This window comes from Gopherus evgoodei, chromosome 2 (assembly GCF_007399415.2).
Source record: "Gopherus evgoodei ecotype Sinaloan lineage chromosome 2, rGopEvg1_v1.p, whole genome shotgun sequence".
NCBI classification, from domain to species: Eukaryota; Metazoa; Chordata; order Testudines; family Testudinidae; genus Gopherus; species Gopherus evgoodei.
Genome location: NC_044323.1, coordinates 289,402,468 through 289,420,029, shown reverse-complemented (window position 1 = coordinate 289,420,029; position 17,562 = coordinate 289,402,468). Strand labels below are relative to the sequence as shown.

General features: G+C 47.2%; 1 protein-coding gene across 8 annotated transcripts in view; it reads left to right on the top strand.

The window, feature by feature from the left end:
• Window positions 1–17,562, top strand: part of PTP4A3 (protein tyrosine phosphatase 4A3) — a 166,106-nt gene that overhangs the window by 102,998 nt on the left and 45,546 nt on the right. The window contains exon 1 of one of the 8 annotated variants that reach the window (XM_030553883.1): window positions 12,016–12,188. The exons of 6 other annotated variants lie outside the window; for them this stretch is intronic. The gene's annotated coding sequence lies outside the window, so the exon portion shown is untranslated. Of the gene's footprint in view, window positions 1–12,015; window positions 12,189–15,668; window positions 15,922–17,562 lie in introns of those variants that run through there. One more of the 8 variants, XM_030553884.1, reaches the window with a different exon arrangement.

Below are 17,562 nucleotides of genomic sequence, written 5' to 3'. Positions count from 1 at the left end.
CTTAGCTCAGGCTAAACTTCTTCAAACCCTGCCAAAGTCTGCAGGATGGAGTCTTCACATCTCCAGTATTTGACCACTGTGAACTAATCTGACCTGCCTGAACTGAGCTCCACTAATCAGACTCTGCCCTCCAGACATGCACACAGTACAGGGCTCCTTAACATGGCAGACTTTAAACCTGCAGGCTGCAAGCTCTGGCCCTCCTGCAATGGACTAAATCCCCTGAAGGCTGGACACAGCAGATATTTCTTCTCCCTGGGGGAATCTCATGTTCTGAGCAGAGGCCCGGAATGCTTGTCCTTCTCCACCAGACTTTGTACCTCACAAGACAGGAAGCTGAAATTCTGTCCTCTGGAACAGTCCATGAAAGTCTCATCAGACCCCGAGGAGTCAAATTCCTGAATCCTACTAGTGGACAAGCCAGCGTCATCGAGCAGACAGGCAATGCCTGAGACTGGCACAAAGAAAACAGCTCAAAGGAGATCCAGCGCCAGCATCAGCTCAGATTCCTGCAGCACCAAAGCTGATATCAACATCAGGATTGCATGTGGCATCGGCACTCCCAGTGTCTGCGAGAAACCAGGAGGAGCTGCACCAATCACTGAAGCAGAAGCCCAAGAAGGAGCACCCATAAGAACGGATACAACAAAGCCTCTCGTGAAAAGTCCAGGTCCCACACAGGCTGGGGAGAAGGAGCAGCGTGAAATACAACAGACTCCACTGGCACTGGTCCCAGCTCCAGCAATGCACTCCTTGGTGTCACCTTACACGACAGCACTGCCCCAAAAGAGGTTTACTCCTTCTCTCTGTTCCCAAAGAATGCTCTCCCCTGAGGTAAGTCATCAATATATTTTGTGAAGCAGCCTGTGATCCTTCCGGATACAAGACAGTATATTAATTTAACTTATCAGTATTGTGCCGCTTTCCCCCTGCAGCGCTGGGGCAGCAACCCGCTGCAGTCTGTTTATGCTGCACGTGTTCTCTCTGCTTACGTTCCATATTCCAGTTCAGATGCCTGTGACTGAAGTCAAGGTTGCTGGGCCCTATATCGCACATGTTGTTTTTTTTTAAACTTCCTGTTAGGGACTGTGCAGGGGGGTGAACTGCAGAAAAGGAAACCTTAATAAAATACCTAAAGCCACTTCTGTTGTGTGCTGAGTGCTGAATAACACGTGTGCCTTAGGATGAACGTTTGCCTCCTTGCTTCTCCTCTTTGCTTTTTCTAGATCTCCTTTTCCCATTAAAACCAAAGGTCATAGGAACAATGAAAGGGAACAGTGTGTCCCTGCTCTGCACATAGAAACATCATTCTTTTACTCAAAGTGCAAATGGACCAAGACCCACTGTAATGATGTGGTTCTGGCGGGACCCAACTGAGAGTGCCAATTCAGGACAAATCTCTTAAACAGGGCAGTTACGGCCAAGGCTGGGGTTTTTCCACCTCTGCGGCAAACCGAACCAGCCAGACAAAGAGGACTTTGGTCTTACCCCACTGGCTAACCACAAGTCATACAAGCAATTCCCTTAGACACTCCAGTTTCCCAGTATCACCACCAGTGCCCCCTGTCCTGGGGATGAATGGTTATGAAAACCAATACCCCAATAAAAGAGAGAGGTTCTCTCGATCCCAAAGAATCAAGCCCCAGACCCAGGTCAATAGACACATCAGATCTTACCCACACATCACGCTGTTGCCAATCCTTTAGAATCTAAAATCTAAAGGTTTATTCATAAAAGGGAAAAGATAGAGATGAGGGCTAGAATTGGTTAAATGGAATCAATTGCATACAGCAATGGCAAAGTTCTTGATTCAGGCTTGTAGCAGTGGTGGAATAAACTGCAGGTTCAAATCAAGTCTCTGGAGTACAACCCCTGCTGGGATGGGTCATTCAGTCCTTTGTTCAGAGCTTCAGTTTGTAGCAGAGTCCCTCCAGAGGTAAGAAGCAGGATTGAAGACCAGATGGAGATGGGGCATCAGCCTTTTATAGTCTTTTTGAGGTGTAAGAACCTCTTTGTCCTTACTGTGGAAAATGAGAGCAAAATGGAGTCTGACATCACATGGGCAAGTTCCACCCTGCTGATTTACAGGGTGTATCTGCCTTCTCTCAATGGGTCGGTTGTACAGCTGATGGTCCTTAATGGGCCATCAAGCAGGCTAGGCAGAGCTAACACCAACTTGTCTGGGTTGTCACCCAGAAGCATAACGTAAGACTGTATAGAGCCAATATTCACAACTTCAGCTACAAAAATGATACACACATATAGACATCATAATTATAACCAGCAAACTGTAACCTTGTCTTAGACATCTCATTTGACTCTCTTCATACAAGATTTGGTGCCACTACAGGACTTTGGTTGCAACCATGTTCTATATGGTCCCAGACAGCAAAGGTGCCCAGGATTTGTTGCAAAACATGGGGTCACTGTTGACTTTTCTAAAGCCACCCTCCCTCTCTCAATCTCCTGCCACAAGGTGCTGCGAGTGCTACAGGGAACAGATGTAATAACGCTCCTAGCACATGGAGATAGTGGTGAGAAGCCACACTGGCAAATCGAACGCCTTGAGCGCAGGGCTGGGTTCTGAGGCTGGTTCTGCCACTGGTTCAGTGTGTGGCCTTCAGTGAGGCACAGGTCTGTAAAAGCTGTGTGCTTATTGATGCCCGGCTTCAAGAATCTACGGCAATGATGCACAAACTTTTCCAGTCCCGTCCTCCCCTCGTATCAGTAACCCCCTCACTTACTGCACAGCCAAGGCTTCCTCAGCAGTAGAGCTGGGGCAGAGGGCAGAGCTCGCCTGGAAGCGGAGCTGGGCCAGAAGGCAGAGCAGGAATGGGGGTTGAATGGGGTTTGGGGATGAGCTGGTCTGGGGGCAGAGAAGGGCTGGAAGCATGGTGCTCCCTCCCCACCCACCCGCTGTGGGGCTGGCCGGCCCTGGAGACAGAGCAGGACTGGGGTCTAAGGGGGGTTGGGAGAGGAGCGAGGCTGGGGGCAGAGTGGGGCTGGATGCGTGGCACTCCCTCCCCACCCACCATGGGGGTGGCCTGTGCCCCACTGCACGCTCCCCAAATGTTTCTCCATGCCCTCCTAGGGGGGCATGCCCTGCAGTTTGGGGACCAATGATCTTAAGGCCTGACATTCAGAGCGGCTAGGCAACTCTAGCTTCCATGGACTCCAGTGGGAATGGTGGGTTCCAGTGGGTCTGAAATCCAGGCCTATGGTTTCTCAAGTCAAATACCCAGAATTAGTGATTCCTTCTGGAAACATGGGCATTAACGTCTTCATTCATCTTCCTGACTGTAGAATGGAGTTAAACCCTCTCCCTGGCTGAGATATTCATACAACCCCTTGATAATGTATGCAGTGTGAGCGCTATTGGCAGTTAAAGCAAAAGACTGCAGTGCACTTGAGAGGGATTAGCTGCCTCAGGGAAGCCAGCATCATGCTCAGGAGCCCAGGAAAGCCCCCTGGTAGGCCAGGCCAGTTTGTTTACCTGCCGCGTCCTCAGGTTCGGCCGAACGCAGCTCCCACTGGTCGCGGTTCACTGTTCCAGGCCCATGGGGGCTGCAGGAAGCAGTGGCCAGCATGTCCCTTTGCTCGCACTGCTTCCCGCAGCCCCCATTGGCCTGGGACGGAGAACCGCGACCACTGGGAGCTGCGTTCAGCCCAACTTGCGGACTCGGCAGGTAAACAAACCGGCCCGGCCCACCAGGGGGCTTACCCTGGCGAGCCGCGTGCCAAAGATTGCCGATCCCTGCGCTACTGGGAGTGATTGCTAAGTAGTGTCAGGAGCAAGGCTCCTAGCAAGCAGGTGGTCATGCTACTAACCCATTCCTCCATAAGGTGTGGGGGAAGGGAGGTGGCTGCTCTTTCCTTGCTCGGCAGCCAGCTCTCAGGCTGATTGCTGGGCTCTGCTCAGAGGCTGGGTAAGCTATTCTGTTCGGGTCCTTGGCCAGGAAGATGCAGCATCTGCCAAAGGAAGGACGGGACTGGGGGTAATAAAGGAAAGTAAGCTGTTGTGGGTTTTGCTGTCTCCATCCAGTAAATCTCAAATCTAATGAGAAGCCTCTTCTGAGTGGAGCAGGGGATTCAAACCCCAAGTTGTAGGAGTGTGGATGTGCTCCCAGAGTTATACTACCAACCTCCAGATCGAGAAAGAGGATAGAGGGTATGCGCTGTGCAGGGAGATCAGAACAACTCGGTCTCCTAAAGCAGTAATTAGTGAGCTTCAGTTGCCAGCATATAAACTGGTTGTAGGTCACACTAGGACAAGGTTTAGAGACGCGATTTCTCAATGCTACCTTAAATGACTGCATCTTGGAAGAGTGCAGTATTCAAGTGTACAGTTCTGTACTGCAGCATCCAGAGGCCCCCAAGTGAGATCAGAACCTAGTGAGATCAGCAACCTGTGCACAGGCATAGTAAGAAACAGACCCTGCCCCAACGAGCTTGCACTGTAAATAGACAAGACAGGGGAAGGGGAGGGGAGGTTCAGGGGGAAGAAAGGAAAGATGATTGCATTGTACAGTTGGGAGCTGAGGCAGAGAGAGTGAGTGATTTGCCCAGAGGCAGTCGGGGAGCACGTGGCAGAGCCAGGAATCAAACCTAGATCTCGAGTCTTTGTGTAGTGCCTTAAATACAAAACCATCCAGTTCTCAACTGGGTCCTAAGTCACAAACACACCTCACTTGTCTGAAGAAGTTCTTGAAACACTAAGTAACTAACGTGGACCACAACCTAATGAAGTCCAAGAAGCTGGTCCCTGAACATGGAACTTTTTAAAAGGAGGATTTTAAAACGGGAAGCTAGTCATAAAGGACCCAAAAATCCACACTGAGGAAATTAAAATCCTTGGGTTTAGCATAGTATGACCTCATACTCACACTGATAGTCACACAGGGCACGCATGCCCCTAGCAGAAAAGAAAGCAGAATAAAGAGGGGAAGATTTCAGAGGCTGGTTGAGCCAGATGACTATCCTTCAGAAATGGAAATCCAACCCATGTGAAGTCAATAGAAAGGAACTTAAACTGAGATAGATGCCCCGTAAGATCAAAGTTCAGGAGTGTGAAGATCAAATAGCCAAAGGCATTATAAATAAAGAACAAGAAATCCTCTAAGTGTATTAGAAGCTGGAAGCCTGCAAAATAATCAGCGGGCACAGCAGGGTGGCGTTAAAGGAGCAATTAAAGAAACTAAATATTTCTTTGGATCAGTTGTCCCCACTGAGAGTGCTGAGGAGTGAGCTACTCTTTTCAGGCAGTAAATATGAATGATGTCAGAAGGAGGTGCTGGAACAAACTGGCTGCATTTTCAAATGAATTACAGGTTAATCGGTGGAAATAGTAATTATGGCTGCTCTGCTGTTCTGAATGGGTCTCTTACTGCTATATTGATAATACCCAGTATTTCAGCTGCTGAGCAGGATTTGTTTTCCTGTCTCTTTAAAGGATCTCTGCTTTAGCCTCTCTTCTTTAAGCAAACAAAACAAAGAAAACAGTTTGCCGGAGAGAATGCCAGTGAATTTCTCCTGGGAAACATTTGCTCTTAGGGTTCTTGGCTCTCTTCTTTTCGACCATGCATATCTGGAGCCCTGTGTTCTTGGCATGAACCAAAAGCTGAGCGACATCTGGTCACCCTAAAAGATCTGTTTCTACAACAACAGAAATCTCTTATGTGGCTTCTCTGGCTGCAAGCAGGCTGGTCGGGGGATGGGGGGCGTAGTGGGTTGGGGAGGAGGGGAAGGAGCAGAGACGCTCTCCAATATCTGAAATATTAGCTGTCTGAAATGCCGCTCTGCTTAGAAGTAGCGAGCATGGCACCACCAGGCTTAACTTTGTGTGCTGATACAGGAATGAGATGGAGATAAATGAGATGGTCTACATGTCGAATTCTTGGCTGCTCCATGGAATGGGTCCGCTGAACCTGACAAGTCTGAGATCCACCAACTTAAATGTCAGTAATGCACTGAGACGCCCTTTTCTGAGCTCTCCCGTTCGTCGTGTTGTCCCTCTCTTCAGCAGGGCTATTTCAAGGGAATAGGTCATGAGCAGGTTGCCAGTCTTTTGGGGTAGGCTTACAGAAATACCTCCTGAAATAGTGAATGTGCTTAATTCTTCCCATGCAGGTGTGAGATTCTGGGAATGGATCTGTTCTGATTGACAAGAAATTGTATTTCCTTTACCATCTTGCTGCCAGTGACTGTGAAGAGAAGATTCTCTTTTCCCTGGAGAAAACCTTCTGGGTGACTTTATTTTCAGGATGGAAGGGGATTGTTGTGCCAGTTTTGGCATTTGTCATTCATTTCACTCAGAGGCTCAGCTTTTCCCAGGACTCTTGCACTGCCTGAGGTTGTCTATGGATCTTTTTGCAAGCCTGTAAGAATTCTTACCCCGGCACCCACTTTGGAGTGAAACACCCTGAATTTGCTTCCAACTCGGTCAACCACTTGCTGCTTCTGTCCCTGTTTTAACTAGTGCCCGGGACAGAAGCACATGGGTGAACGTGGGCTTCTCCGCCGGGGCTTGCATGGCCATTTAGCTCTGATAGTGTCTTGTCATTATTGCAGTGCCTGTGTTTGGAGTGCAAGAGGGCCATGGGTTAGCTACTTGGGAGCCCAAGAAACTCTTGACCCTGTAGGTGGGTGAGTAGCCTCTGTGTCAGTGGTGGGCAACCTGCGGCCTGCATGCAGCCCAGCAGGGTAATCCGCTGGCAGGCCGCGAGATAGTTTGTTTATATTGACTATCCGCAGGTACATGCTGGCCGCCGCTCCCAGTGGATTACCCTGATGAGCCGCAGGTTGCCCACCACTGCTGTATGTCCAGTGCGTGCTTCTGTTGGCCAAACCTGAATTAGTCTGCTTAGATGAAAGAAAAAATAGACATTGCCAGGGCTTACAGTTGACACAAGAAAATACAGTCTTAGCATGGCTAGAACATGAAGAACTTCTACCTTCTATCCCTGGCTATTCCCATTGACTACATGTAACTTCAGGCATGGCCTTGGGCCAGACGTGTCAGGCTGGGGTTGTTGAAGTTGGTGTCTGAACTACTGGCTTGATTTTTAAAGTTAGAGTACCCACAAAAAGTCCTGTGGCACCTTAAAGACTAACAGATGTATTGGAGCATAAGCTTTCGTGGGTGAATATGTCTGATGTCATGTGTCTGATGAAGTGGGTATTCACCCATGAAAGCTCGTGCTCCAATACTTCTGTTAGTCTATAAGGTGCCACAGGACTCTTTGTTGCTTTTTATAGATCCAGACTAACACGGCTACCCCTCTGATACCAGAGAACCCACAGCGGTTCCAGAGCTCAAAGGGAGCTGCAGGTACTCAGCACTTCAAAAAGGAGGGCCTTAACCTCTCCCCTTCCATGAAAAATGTGTTTATCTACCTCTCAGAGATGCTGTACTAATGCTTGTACAGTATTGTACAGTAATGCTTGTACTTAATGGGATGGTGCTCTGCAATTGCCAAGTATTACTTCAGATACGGGTCAAGATGCATCTATAGCATAGCAACACTGAGTTTCTATGGTGATTGGTAAACCTGGAAGTAGAACTAATAATAATACTTACCTCTTTATATAGGACATCTCCTCAGTAGATCTCAGAGTGTGCTACAAAGGACAGCAGTATCATAGCCCCATTTTATGGATGGAGAAACTGAGGCACAGGAGTAACATGATGAACCCAAGGTCATCCAGCAGGCCAGCGGCAGAGCTGGGAATAGAACCCAGATCTTTTGAGTCCCAGGCCAGTGCTCTATCCATCAGGTCACACTCCTCTGAAGAGACACATACACCCCACCCCCCAGAGTTGCCTTAGTTTTATACAGTAGCTGTTGTGGATCATATGTAAAAGCTTGTCAAAGCACTTTGTGAAGCCCAAGGATAAACACTAGCAGTGTGGTGACACTGAAGGGGAATGTAGCAGCTGCTAAGTACTCAGCAGTGGTTGATGAATGTGCATGCAGCCTTGATAATAAATAGGGAGATTTATGTGAAGCGTGCTACTTAACACTTTGTCAACAAACAGAGAGTCTGTTTGCAGCAAAGCCCTCTCTGGAGGGAGTAAATAAAGACTGCAAACTGGCAGCTCTGTCGGAGCAAGGGCTGGACCCTGTGGATACTTAAAACGAAGAAATTGTTTCATCTGTGGAATGCAGGTTTCTGTTCTCTCAATGTGTGTGCTGGTTTTAATACTTGGGATAAAAATCCAAAATAGCTCTGATTATTTAGGTGTTCAGGTTGCGTCGTGGCCATATTGAGCTGGGAGTGGAATGCTTGAAGAGAGCTGCCAAGGATTTCAGTCTTTTCTTACCGATTGCTTATTCAGGACTTTTCTTTAGAAGACACTGGTGGTCCTGAAAGCATTGAGGTTGGTGTACCAAAGTGCTTTGAACCTGGATCGGTCGGGATGTATCAGATGATATAACTTGTGTCATTCTTTTTCGTTTTACTTCCTTCTTCCCCCGCTATAATTCTGGTGTAACTTTAGAAGCTGAAATTTCTTGAGGCACTAGTGTTATAATACTGCTTGCCGCCTGAGAGCTGGGTACTGAGCATTTCAAAAGGTGAAACATTTAACACCGTTTCTAGCTCGAGAAGTTGTCGTGGTGGCGGCCTCTGAAACGATCAGAAATGAGATTAGTGTGTTTGGAGTGTGAGCTTCATGTCTTTTCATGTGTCTTTAAAGTGCTGAATAAAGCTGTGGCCCTCAGTGAATAAATTGTGTGGGTTGTAAGGAAGGTAATTGAGTGACATGATTTTTATGGTCTGTTTGTATGCATCTTGCCAAAGTTGGGAACAATTGCTAGTGTAAATATTGCTGAGAATCCTAGTAGTTCATGGCTGAATATTTTTAATTTTTTGAACATTTCTGTTTCTGGGTGTGTATGCAAAAATTAAAGATACTTTTAAAACGGGTGAACATCATTTAATCATCAGTAGATTCAACCCTGACAGTACCAAGTCTCAAACTTCAAGCCAATGTACGGTAAATCTCCTCACCTGGGATTGTAAGCATGAGGAAAAATTCAGCTACATTTGCAAATGTCTGTTTCCCATCCCAGTTATGAAACCATGACACAGAGAACAGTGAAGACTGGGAGAAAGTAACTGAGGGAGAAGTATTCTCGTCTTGTTTTAGTTTGTGCTAATGATAGTGGCTTTCGTTCTTATCGGGTATATGTATTCATTTACGCTTTACTAGTGTAACTCAGAATCTTTTTATAACCTTGGTCAGACGCAAGTCCTAGCTTCTATATTTAGACAGGCTCCATTTATAGTGATGTAAAATCCCCAGTGGAAAGTCCTATGTAGTTTTCAATGCTGCAGTATTCTCTCAAATGAAGCTTTCCAATCACAGACTGTCGCTATGCAGGTATTTCTTGTAATTGTATCGCGTTCTGTCTTTAGATTTTGTAACGGATAAAGTCCAGAGTTTTAGAAATTGATGATCACAACGTGAAGAGATGTAGAATGAAAACAGTGAAGGACTCATAGAATACCATTATGACTGTGCTCTCGCAGGTCTTCAGTGATGCTCCCGTGGGGTGTTGATGCTTGACAGGTGTGGCACATAACCAGTTTGTAACTGTAAATATTGGTGAATCATAGAAGTCAGCACTTATTGGTAATTTACTCCAAATTTGCCTGCCAACCTATACATTTTAAGAATCCATAGTTCTTGTGTTCCAGGGCCTCAAAGTGCGTTCCAAGCATGAATTTAGCCTCAACAACTCCCTGTGAAGTAGGACCATTTTAGAGATGAAAAACTCAGACAGAAGTGAAGTAACTTGACCAGAAAGTTTGTGGCAGAAGCAGGAATGGAGAATTGATGGTGAAAAGGATAGAGGGGAAGGAAAAGCTCTCATATGAAAAGAGATGGAAAATATTGGTATTGCTTATCTTAGAAAGTAGATGAGTAAGAAGCATAATGATATAGAGTGAGCAGAAAAGGTAAATTGGGAACTTTCATTCTCTGTCTGGGTACACAAGGACAAGGGATGCCATCAGTGAAACTAAAATATGGGAGACTGAAAACCAAAAAAAGGAAATACGCGGTGGAACTCACTGCCACAGAATGTTGTTCATTCCAAAAGCTTAGTAAGATTTAGAAAGGGCCTGGATATTGACATGGATCCCAGAAGCCAGAGTTGTTATAGATCAGGGGTAGACAACCTATGGCATGCATGCTGAAGGCGGCACGCGAGCTGATTTTCAGTGGCCCTCAAACTGCCCGGGTCCTGGCCACCAGTCTGGGGGCCTCTGCATTTTAATTTAATTTTAAATGAAGCTTCTTAAACATTTTAAAAACCTTCCTTACTTTATATACAACAATAGTTTAGTTATATATTATAGACTTATAGAAAGAGATCCTCTAAAAACATTCAATTATATTACTGGCATGCGAAACCTTAAATTAGAGTGAATAAATGAAGACTCGGCACACCACTTCTGAAAGGTTACCAACCCCTGGATTAGAGATTAGGAGACTACCTAATATGAAGGTCAGATTATCCCACATCTGCCTTAATGTGAGATTACTTGCACCTTCCTCTGCAGCATGCGATGCTGACCACTGTCAGAGACAGATACTGGACTAGCTGGACCATGGATCCAGTCTGGCAGTTCCCATGTAGAGCTGAGTCCTAGTCCTGTGCTTTAGCTATGAGACCATCCTTCGCCTATTTTGAAATATAGTTGCATTCTAGTTGTGCACGAAAGCTGTTCCAGCACAGAGAGAATGTGTGCTAAGCATGTGCTGTCCTGTACTTCTAGTGTAAAAAAAAAAAAAGAGGGCGAGAGAGATCAGCTGGACCTGGTTGTAGTGAGCTCAGATATCAAGAAACTCTATTTATAGTCAAGCAGGGTAAAAGCACCAAACGCTCCCATTGTACAACTAACAGTTCTGTCGTGAACCTCTGCAGCGTGGGGGAAATAGTTCTGCTCACACTGTCACTGTTACTTTCAGTGTGACTGAAATCTGGGTTTCACTCAGTTAATAGTTTGATCACTCGCTGATCCTCCTTCAAATCCCTCCTTAAGACTCATTTCTACTGTGCTGCCTACAGCATCCTGCCAGCTGATGATAATAGGTGGTCAGCTGCGATTACGGCTTCCGATAACACATACACTAACACATGGGCACATGCCCTCCTCCTCCCCACAACTTTGCGAATGCATCTAAGCTCTACAAAAACATGCCTCAATATCTGCCAGCCTGTCCTCTCTTCCTGCTTGTTTCACTCGCTTGTTTAGTCATAAATAAAATACTAGGCTGGGATTTCAACGGAGCCCGAGGGAGTCAGGATTCAAATCCCATTGAAATTCCCTGGAATTTCAGCATTTAACTCTCTCTTGCGGCTCCTTTTGCAAAATCTGAGCTGTAAACTCTCTGGGGCAGTGGCCCATATGTACAGCACCTGGCGTAAAGTGGCCCTGACAAAGTTGTGGTGTCTGGGTACTAGTATGATGCAAATAATAATCAGTCTATTAATAGGAAGAAGACTCATGATTTTAACACCATTAATAACAGTTGCTTGCCCGTTAATAGTCAATATTCTTTTCCTTGATGGCCAGCTGCTAGCTTTTTGTTTCCCCCTGATGCAGTGACCACAAAAAGGCCCTATATTTTTCTCTCTTTTTCCTAGGAGCAGGGAGCTAGTGGAAATGTCCAGCTTTGTCTCACTATGTGACCTCCCCTGCCCACTCGCCCTCCCCGCCCCCAACCCCCCCCGTACCCTTTTACAGCTTTGTTTTCAGCCAAGCCGAACATATTCAACAGATGCAGGGTTTTAAATATAGAAAGCAGGTGTCTGCAGTGAAAGAGAAGTTCCTCAGTGCTTATCTGAAGTGCAGAGGGGCTTTCACCGGATACTCCTTTCAAAACAACCCCGTCGGAGCTGCTGCATCCTGACTGGGGCGATTCGGGCAAGCCTGTGTGATGTGATGGGTTATTAATAGCCCTTGGAAACGTGATACTCAGCTACTTCACTTCCCGAGAGGACAGGGGGAATCTGCTCCTCATCAGGTCGCTTCCTCTAGGAAGGTTTTAAAAGAAGGAGAATAGAATAACTTAGCACTTTGGCTGCAGGGCACTATGTCCACCTCCTCACTTCTAGCGCACAAGGAAGGAGTTTGTCATCCTGACACCCAGGGCTGGCGTGCTAGCGTCCTCGCTTCGGGTAAGATTTCAGAAGCATTTCCAGGCGCTGAGCTCGCTGCAGCGAGACTGGGAAAGACGTCTCTTGAAGCTCGGGGTTTCAGGCAGTAGGGGGACCCTCTCCCTAAAAATTCAACTTCACTGTGCACCGCAGATGCTGTAGGGAACCGCACCGTGCGACAGTGGCGGTTTTGGGGGGAAAATGTGAGGTGAGCTGCTTCTCTTCCTGACTCAGGCCATAACATGGAAAGCAGTAGCTACCTGTGACTCTCTTAGAGGTCATTGGAAAACTCTGCTGATTTACTCAGTGTGAGGACTTTCACATAGAGCACTGATTTGTTCTGAGTATGTTTTTTTTTAATGTAAGTCACTGGGTGCCCTTTGAGGGGTCACCAGTACAAATGGAGTGTGTTCTTAGCTCCCCTGTTATGTTGCTGTCTTGCTGATTCTCATTCTTCCCCATCCCAGATTGGCATAGGCATCAACAATGAAAGAGGAATGCAGTTCCTCTGCAGACATGCAGTTCCTCTGTGCCAGTTTAGGAACCTTCCCTCTTAGCATTTGGAAAACTAGCTGAACAAAGGAGAGACCTCCTCTTGCTCCTCCCAGGCTGGTATCTCCAGGGAGCAAGAGGATAGCCTGCACATACAGTCTAACTTTATGTTGTACAGTGATAAGTTCAGACACGGGATCATTGATTGTGCTGGAATGCTACAGGCTGCTGACAGTTCTCACGGAGCGTGGTATCCGGTTGGCCTTGTCCGGTTTCCACGTACTGCCCGCTGAGGGTAAAACCCCAACAGCCTTACATTAGTGCAAAGGAATTCACACAAAGTAAGTTTCCCAGGCGGGGAACCAAATTTCCACTGAGGTTCTGTGGAGAGTAGGGGTGAGAAGCCATGTGGCCCGTTGGACTGGGGCAGGAGTTGAGGGTGGGGGTTCTAATCTCTGCACTGCCTCTAACTCACTGTGTGGAAATTGGCTAGTCAGTTAACCTCAGCCTGTTATCCCCATTTCACAGATGGGTAAATCCTTCCCCATCTCATAGGATCAGTGCCCTGAGTCATTAGTTATTTGTGCACTGACTTGAATGTGCCAAGTACTGCATAAACATGACACAGTTTTATAGGTCCACATTGCCCCACATCAAGATGGTTTGCCTCATCAGAGGATTTGCAGGGCAGGGCAAGGATCTCCTATTGTGTCATTACACTGGGGAGACTGAATTAAGAGTGGGCACGCCCACAAACCGCAGAGGTCACTTGCCCTGAGGTTGTCTTCCTTGGGAGGGGATCTGTCCAATATTATTCATCAGCAAAGATGCTTTGCTATTATGTCTCCATCTGCGAGAACTCCAGCTCAGGGAGGGACTGCCTCACACAATGGGCGAAAAACCATTGCCAGTTGGTTTTTCTCCCACTCTCTTTTATACTTGCTGCCCATTTCAGTATTGCTGCCATGTGTCATCTTCTGCCAAGTGGACGGTTTGACTTTCCTGCTGAAGGTGGCTATGTAAGTGTCGCGGGAGGGCTCACAAGTGGTGGCATTCTTAGGAAAATCTGCTGTGTCTCCATGTCAGTTTATTTTTCTGTCCACTCGAGGCTTGCTGGGCTGGTGTATGGGCAGGGTGTTGGGGAACATTGGTAGGATACTTCCTGCCGTGGGGAGCCACAGCAATTTTCAAAGGGCTGTTGCTGAAACTAGGGGATGACGTTTGGATTTGGGGGTCTGGGGTCAGGCCCGTTAATGGGAAAACTTGGCCCTGACTGAGTTGCCACAGAGCCTAGGTAGGAGAGGAGGGATAGGCTTGTGGTTCAGGCACGGGATTAGGACTTGAGAGAGCTGACTGTCCAATTTCTCAAGAGAGCTCAGATTTCCAGAACTGTTCATCGCCCAACGTGTAGAGCTGCCTTGACAGCCTGGCCCTTCATCCTTCTGTGCTTGGGTTCCCCCTCTTTAAAATAGGGATGATTGTACTTCCTTTCTTCCCCCCCTCCCCACAATCCCTTGATCTTGTCCGTCTCTGCGGGCGGAGACAGGCTGTTAATGTGTGTTTACACTGTGCAGAGTGCAGGGGGATCCTCGTCTTGCTTGGGGTCTTCAGGTGCTGCAGAATTCGAATAGTAACGGGCACGTAGCTCCTACTGACAAGAGGAACTGCTTTTAGCTCTCTTTCCCGCAGTTGGACAGCCCATCAATCATTCTCTCCCTCCATCGTTAACCCCTTCGTGGATGTTTGTCAGCAGTCTTCAGAGGCACCCGCTAAACTGAAAGAATAACAGGGGATGCTGGATAATGCGGCATTAGCATGGTCTCTCGTGTAGTGTAAAAGGTAGAGGATGGCACTGAGTGGGTTAAGCCTCTGATAGCAGCCTCCTCCCTCAGGTGTGCTGTGAAGCATTGTGACAGTTCCAGCTACTTTTTTGTGCTGGGTCTACACCAAGTGAGAACCAAACAAAGATGCTGCTCTGCTGAGCTGCCTCCCGTTTCAGTTTACTTATGTGCTTATGGGCTATTTTGAGTCTCTGACCAGGCAGAGCTAAGCAGCCTGTGACCTGGGGAAGGTGCAAGTTTCAAAACAAGAGTCTTCTAGTGGCTGAGTGGGTGATCAAATGGGGAGGCTGCCTCCATCCGGGATGGTGTGGAGCGTCTCCTTCAGCTAGGCAGGTTGTAGACTGCATACTGGATGTCCTCCAGTCATAGAAATTGGGGAGCTCCTCCATTTCTCCCATGTTCACAGTCTCCGGACTGTCCACAATTGTTCCATGCGGAATATACACAAGGGCTCTGTCTAGTTTCAGGGCTTAAATGAGGGGCCATTGAATCTGGCTGTTCTTTAACATTGTGTTTGACTGTGAAATGCACAAGAAAATCCTCCCGCACAGGAGTGAGCTGCTCTAAAGGCTGCCTGAAAAATGCTCCAGATTCTCTCTCTCTCTGAAATGAGCCAGATTCAAGAGGTCACCGAAGCACTGGGGCTTTTACCAGTTTTCTTAGGAGACTGCTCCACAGCCAGAAATTTCCCCAGGGGAAGGGATTTTAGCTTCATTTTTCTTTTCTTCAGTCTTCTCCCAGTGCTGTTCGATAGACCCTTATGGACTTTACAGCTTTCCAATACAGGTGGGCAGCTGTTGTGTGCTGCCTCTTACCATGTATCCCAAGACCTGGGTGTTTGGAGCTGCTGTACACGTCAGCAGTGATTATGGAATTCTCATCAACCCTGGTTCCCGAAACCGCCTGCATCCATCACGTACCTATACTTCAATAGGAAAAGGCTTGTTATAACTGCTTTGCACTCTCTCTTCCCCAGGATAGCTATTACTGACGTATGTCTCTGGCATGTTCCTCACGCCCATTCTTACAGCCTGGATGTTTCGCGTTGCTGCTGCCAGTTACTTATTTGCACACAGGGACACTCTCTGTGCTGTCAGTCTACCTCTCATCCACTAGTAGCTTTATTAATAGGTTTCCAGCTCCTCTGGAGGCTTCTAAGTGGAATGCGTCTCTGATTTCATGTTTCAGGAGCAGGCACCGACTGAAGAACCAAAAAAAGAGAGAGAGAGGAAAAGCTTAGTTGACCTAAGAGTATTAGAGGTACATTTGCTTGACATTAACCATTGAGCGGTGTCAGTGTCATGTGGCTGCTTAGGGCAGGCTGACTGGTTACAAGCAGACTGAGTTATTCAGGGCAGAAATCGTGTGTGGTTTCTCCTACCCTGCTGTGTTGTGTTTGCTTGGATACTAGCAACTTAAAGGTAAGATACGGATAGACGTTTCAGATACTCTTTTGTTCCCTGCGTGTGTGTAAAATAAATTGCATGCTGTTGCTTGGAAACATAGCCAGACGTGGCTATAAAGTCCCTAATCTCACATGTTTCGTTACAGAGGGTTAACAGCAAAATACCTTGATGCTGAAGGGTTTTTCTCAGTGACGGACGGCTCAGATCAGCTTTAATTGTGGCAGATGGTACTTGCATTCGGAGGAACCAGTTCCACATTTGTATTCCTAAGGTGGCATTTAGGGCAGCTCCTCTGTCTTGGCAGGGTGTCAGTGTGTGTGTTGTATTTGCCCAACAGAAGGGGAAGATAAGCGCAGAGTTTTCCTTGTAACATGGGTAAAATGGCTTTTAGCCATTTCCCTTCTATCTCGGGCAGTAGGTGACTGCACTGAACAGTGATTAGTTTTCTAGCCCATGAGCCTTGCAGGGGCACGGCGCTGCACCAGCTGTTGACTGCACTTTTTGAAACTGGTCACTTCCAGCTTTCCAAACTGTAAATAAGGGGTGAGTGTGAGCTGCTTTCCTGCCATGGCTCGCATTGCTAGCACTGCTGCTACTTTGTAATGCCATCTCTCTTTAAATCGCATGTTGGTTGTTTTTAATCTCCTGCCTATCCTGTAAATCCAGGCAGAGATTACTCTCGCCTTCCTGCCTCCCCAGCTTTTTGTTAGTAGCCTGTTACAAACCAGCTTCCCAGCAAACTTGTCCTACTAAATCAGCTGCCAGCTGAAATGAATCCTCCTTGGTTATGTTTATTTTCTTTCCCCCACTGCTTTCCCTCACTCTGCTGCTTAGCTGGCCAATTGCAAACTGCCCCCTGAACCACAGCCTAAACGTGCCCGGATAATCTTGAAGCAGAAATACATGGCACTCAGCAGGCACATTGTGCAATTTTGATCTTCTGTGCTTTATAGTGTATCTCCTGGAAACACACACAAGTGGCTCTTTACAGGCCAAAGTGCTCTGTCTACCTGGTGTCAATCAACCAGAGCTGGGAGATGAGGTGAGGCGAGGCGAAGTTATCTGTCTGACCTCCATTGTCATACTATCTGAGCACCTCACGATCTTTAATGTATTGAACTTCACCGTGCCCCTGTGTGAGGTGGGGCAGTGCTGTTACCCCCATTGTACAGATGAGGAAACCGAGGCACAGAGGGACTTAGTGACTTGCCCATGGTCACACACACAGTCTGTGGCAGAGCAGGGAATTAAACCGAGTCTCCCAAGTCCTATGCTGGCACCCTAGCCACTGGGCCATCCTTCCTCCATAGAGTCAACTAAGTTGGCCTTGGTTTTGTTTGGTTTTGGAAAGGAATACAGTATTTCCAGTGGAAAGGAAACCAGGGAGTGTGCTGCTTATATCCAGCTACAGCGCAGTGCCCTTTCCACTAAGAGATGGTGTGTCCAGCTGGGAGGAGATGTGATGTCATTTATTTGTGTTGCTGCATTATGTAGGAGCCCACTCTGCTAAGTGCTTTGCAAACGCAGACCAACGTAGAAGGGAGGGAAGATCCTTATTTTTATTAAATAGCATTTATTAATGACGATCCTTCTCAGACCCAAATAGGAGAGAATCCATAGGGGAATGAGCACTGTCGCAAAGGGCCTTCCTCTAGT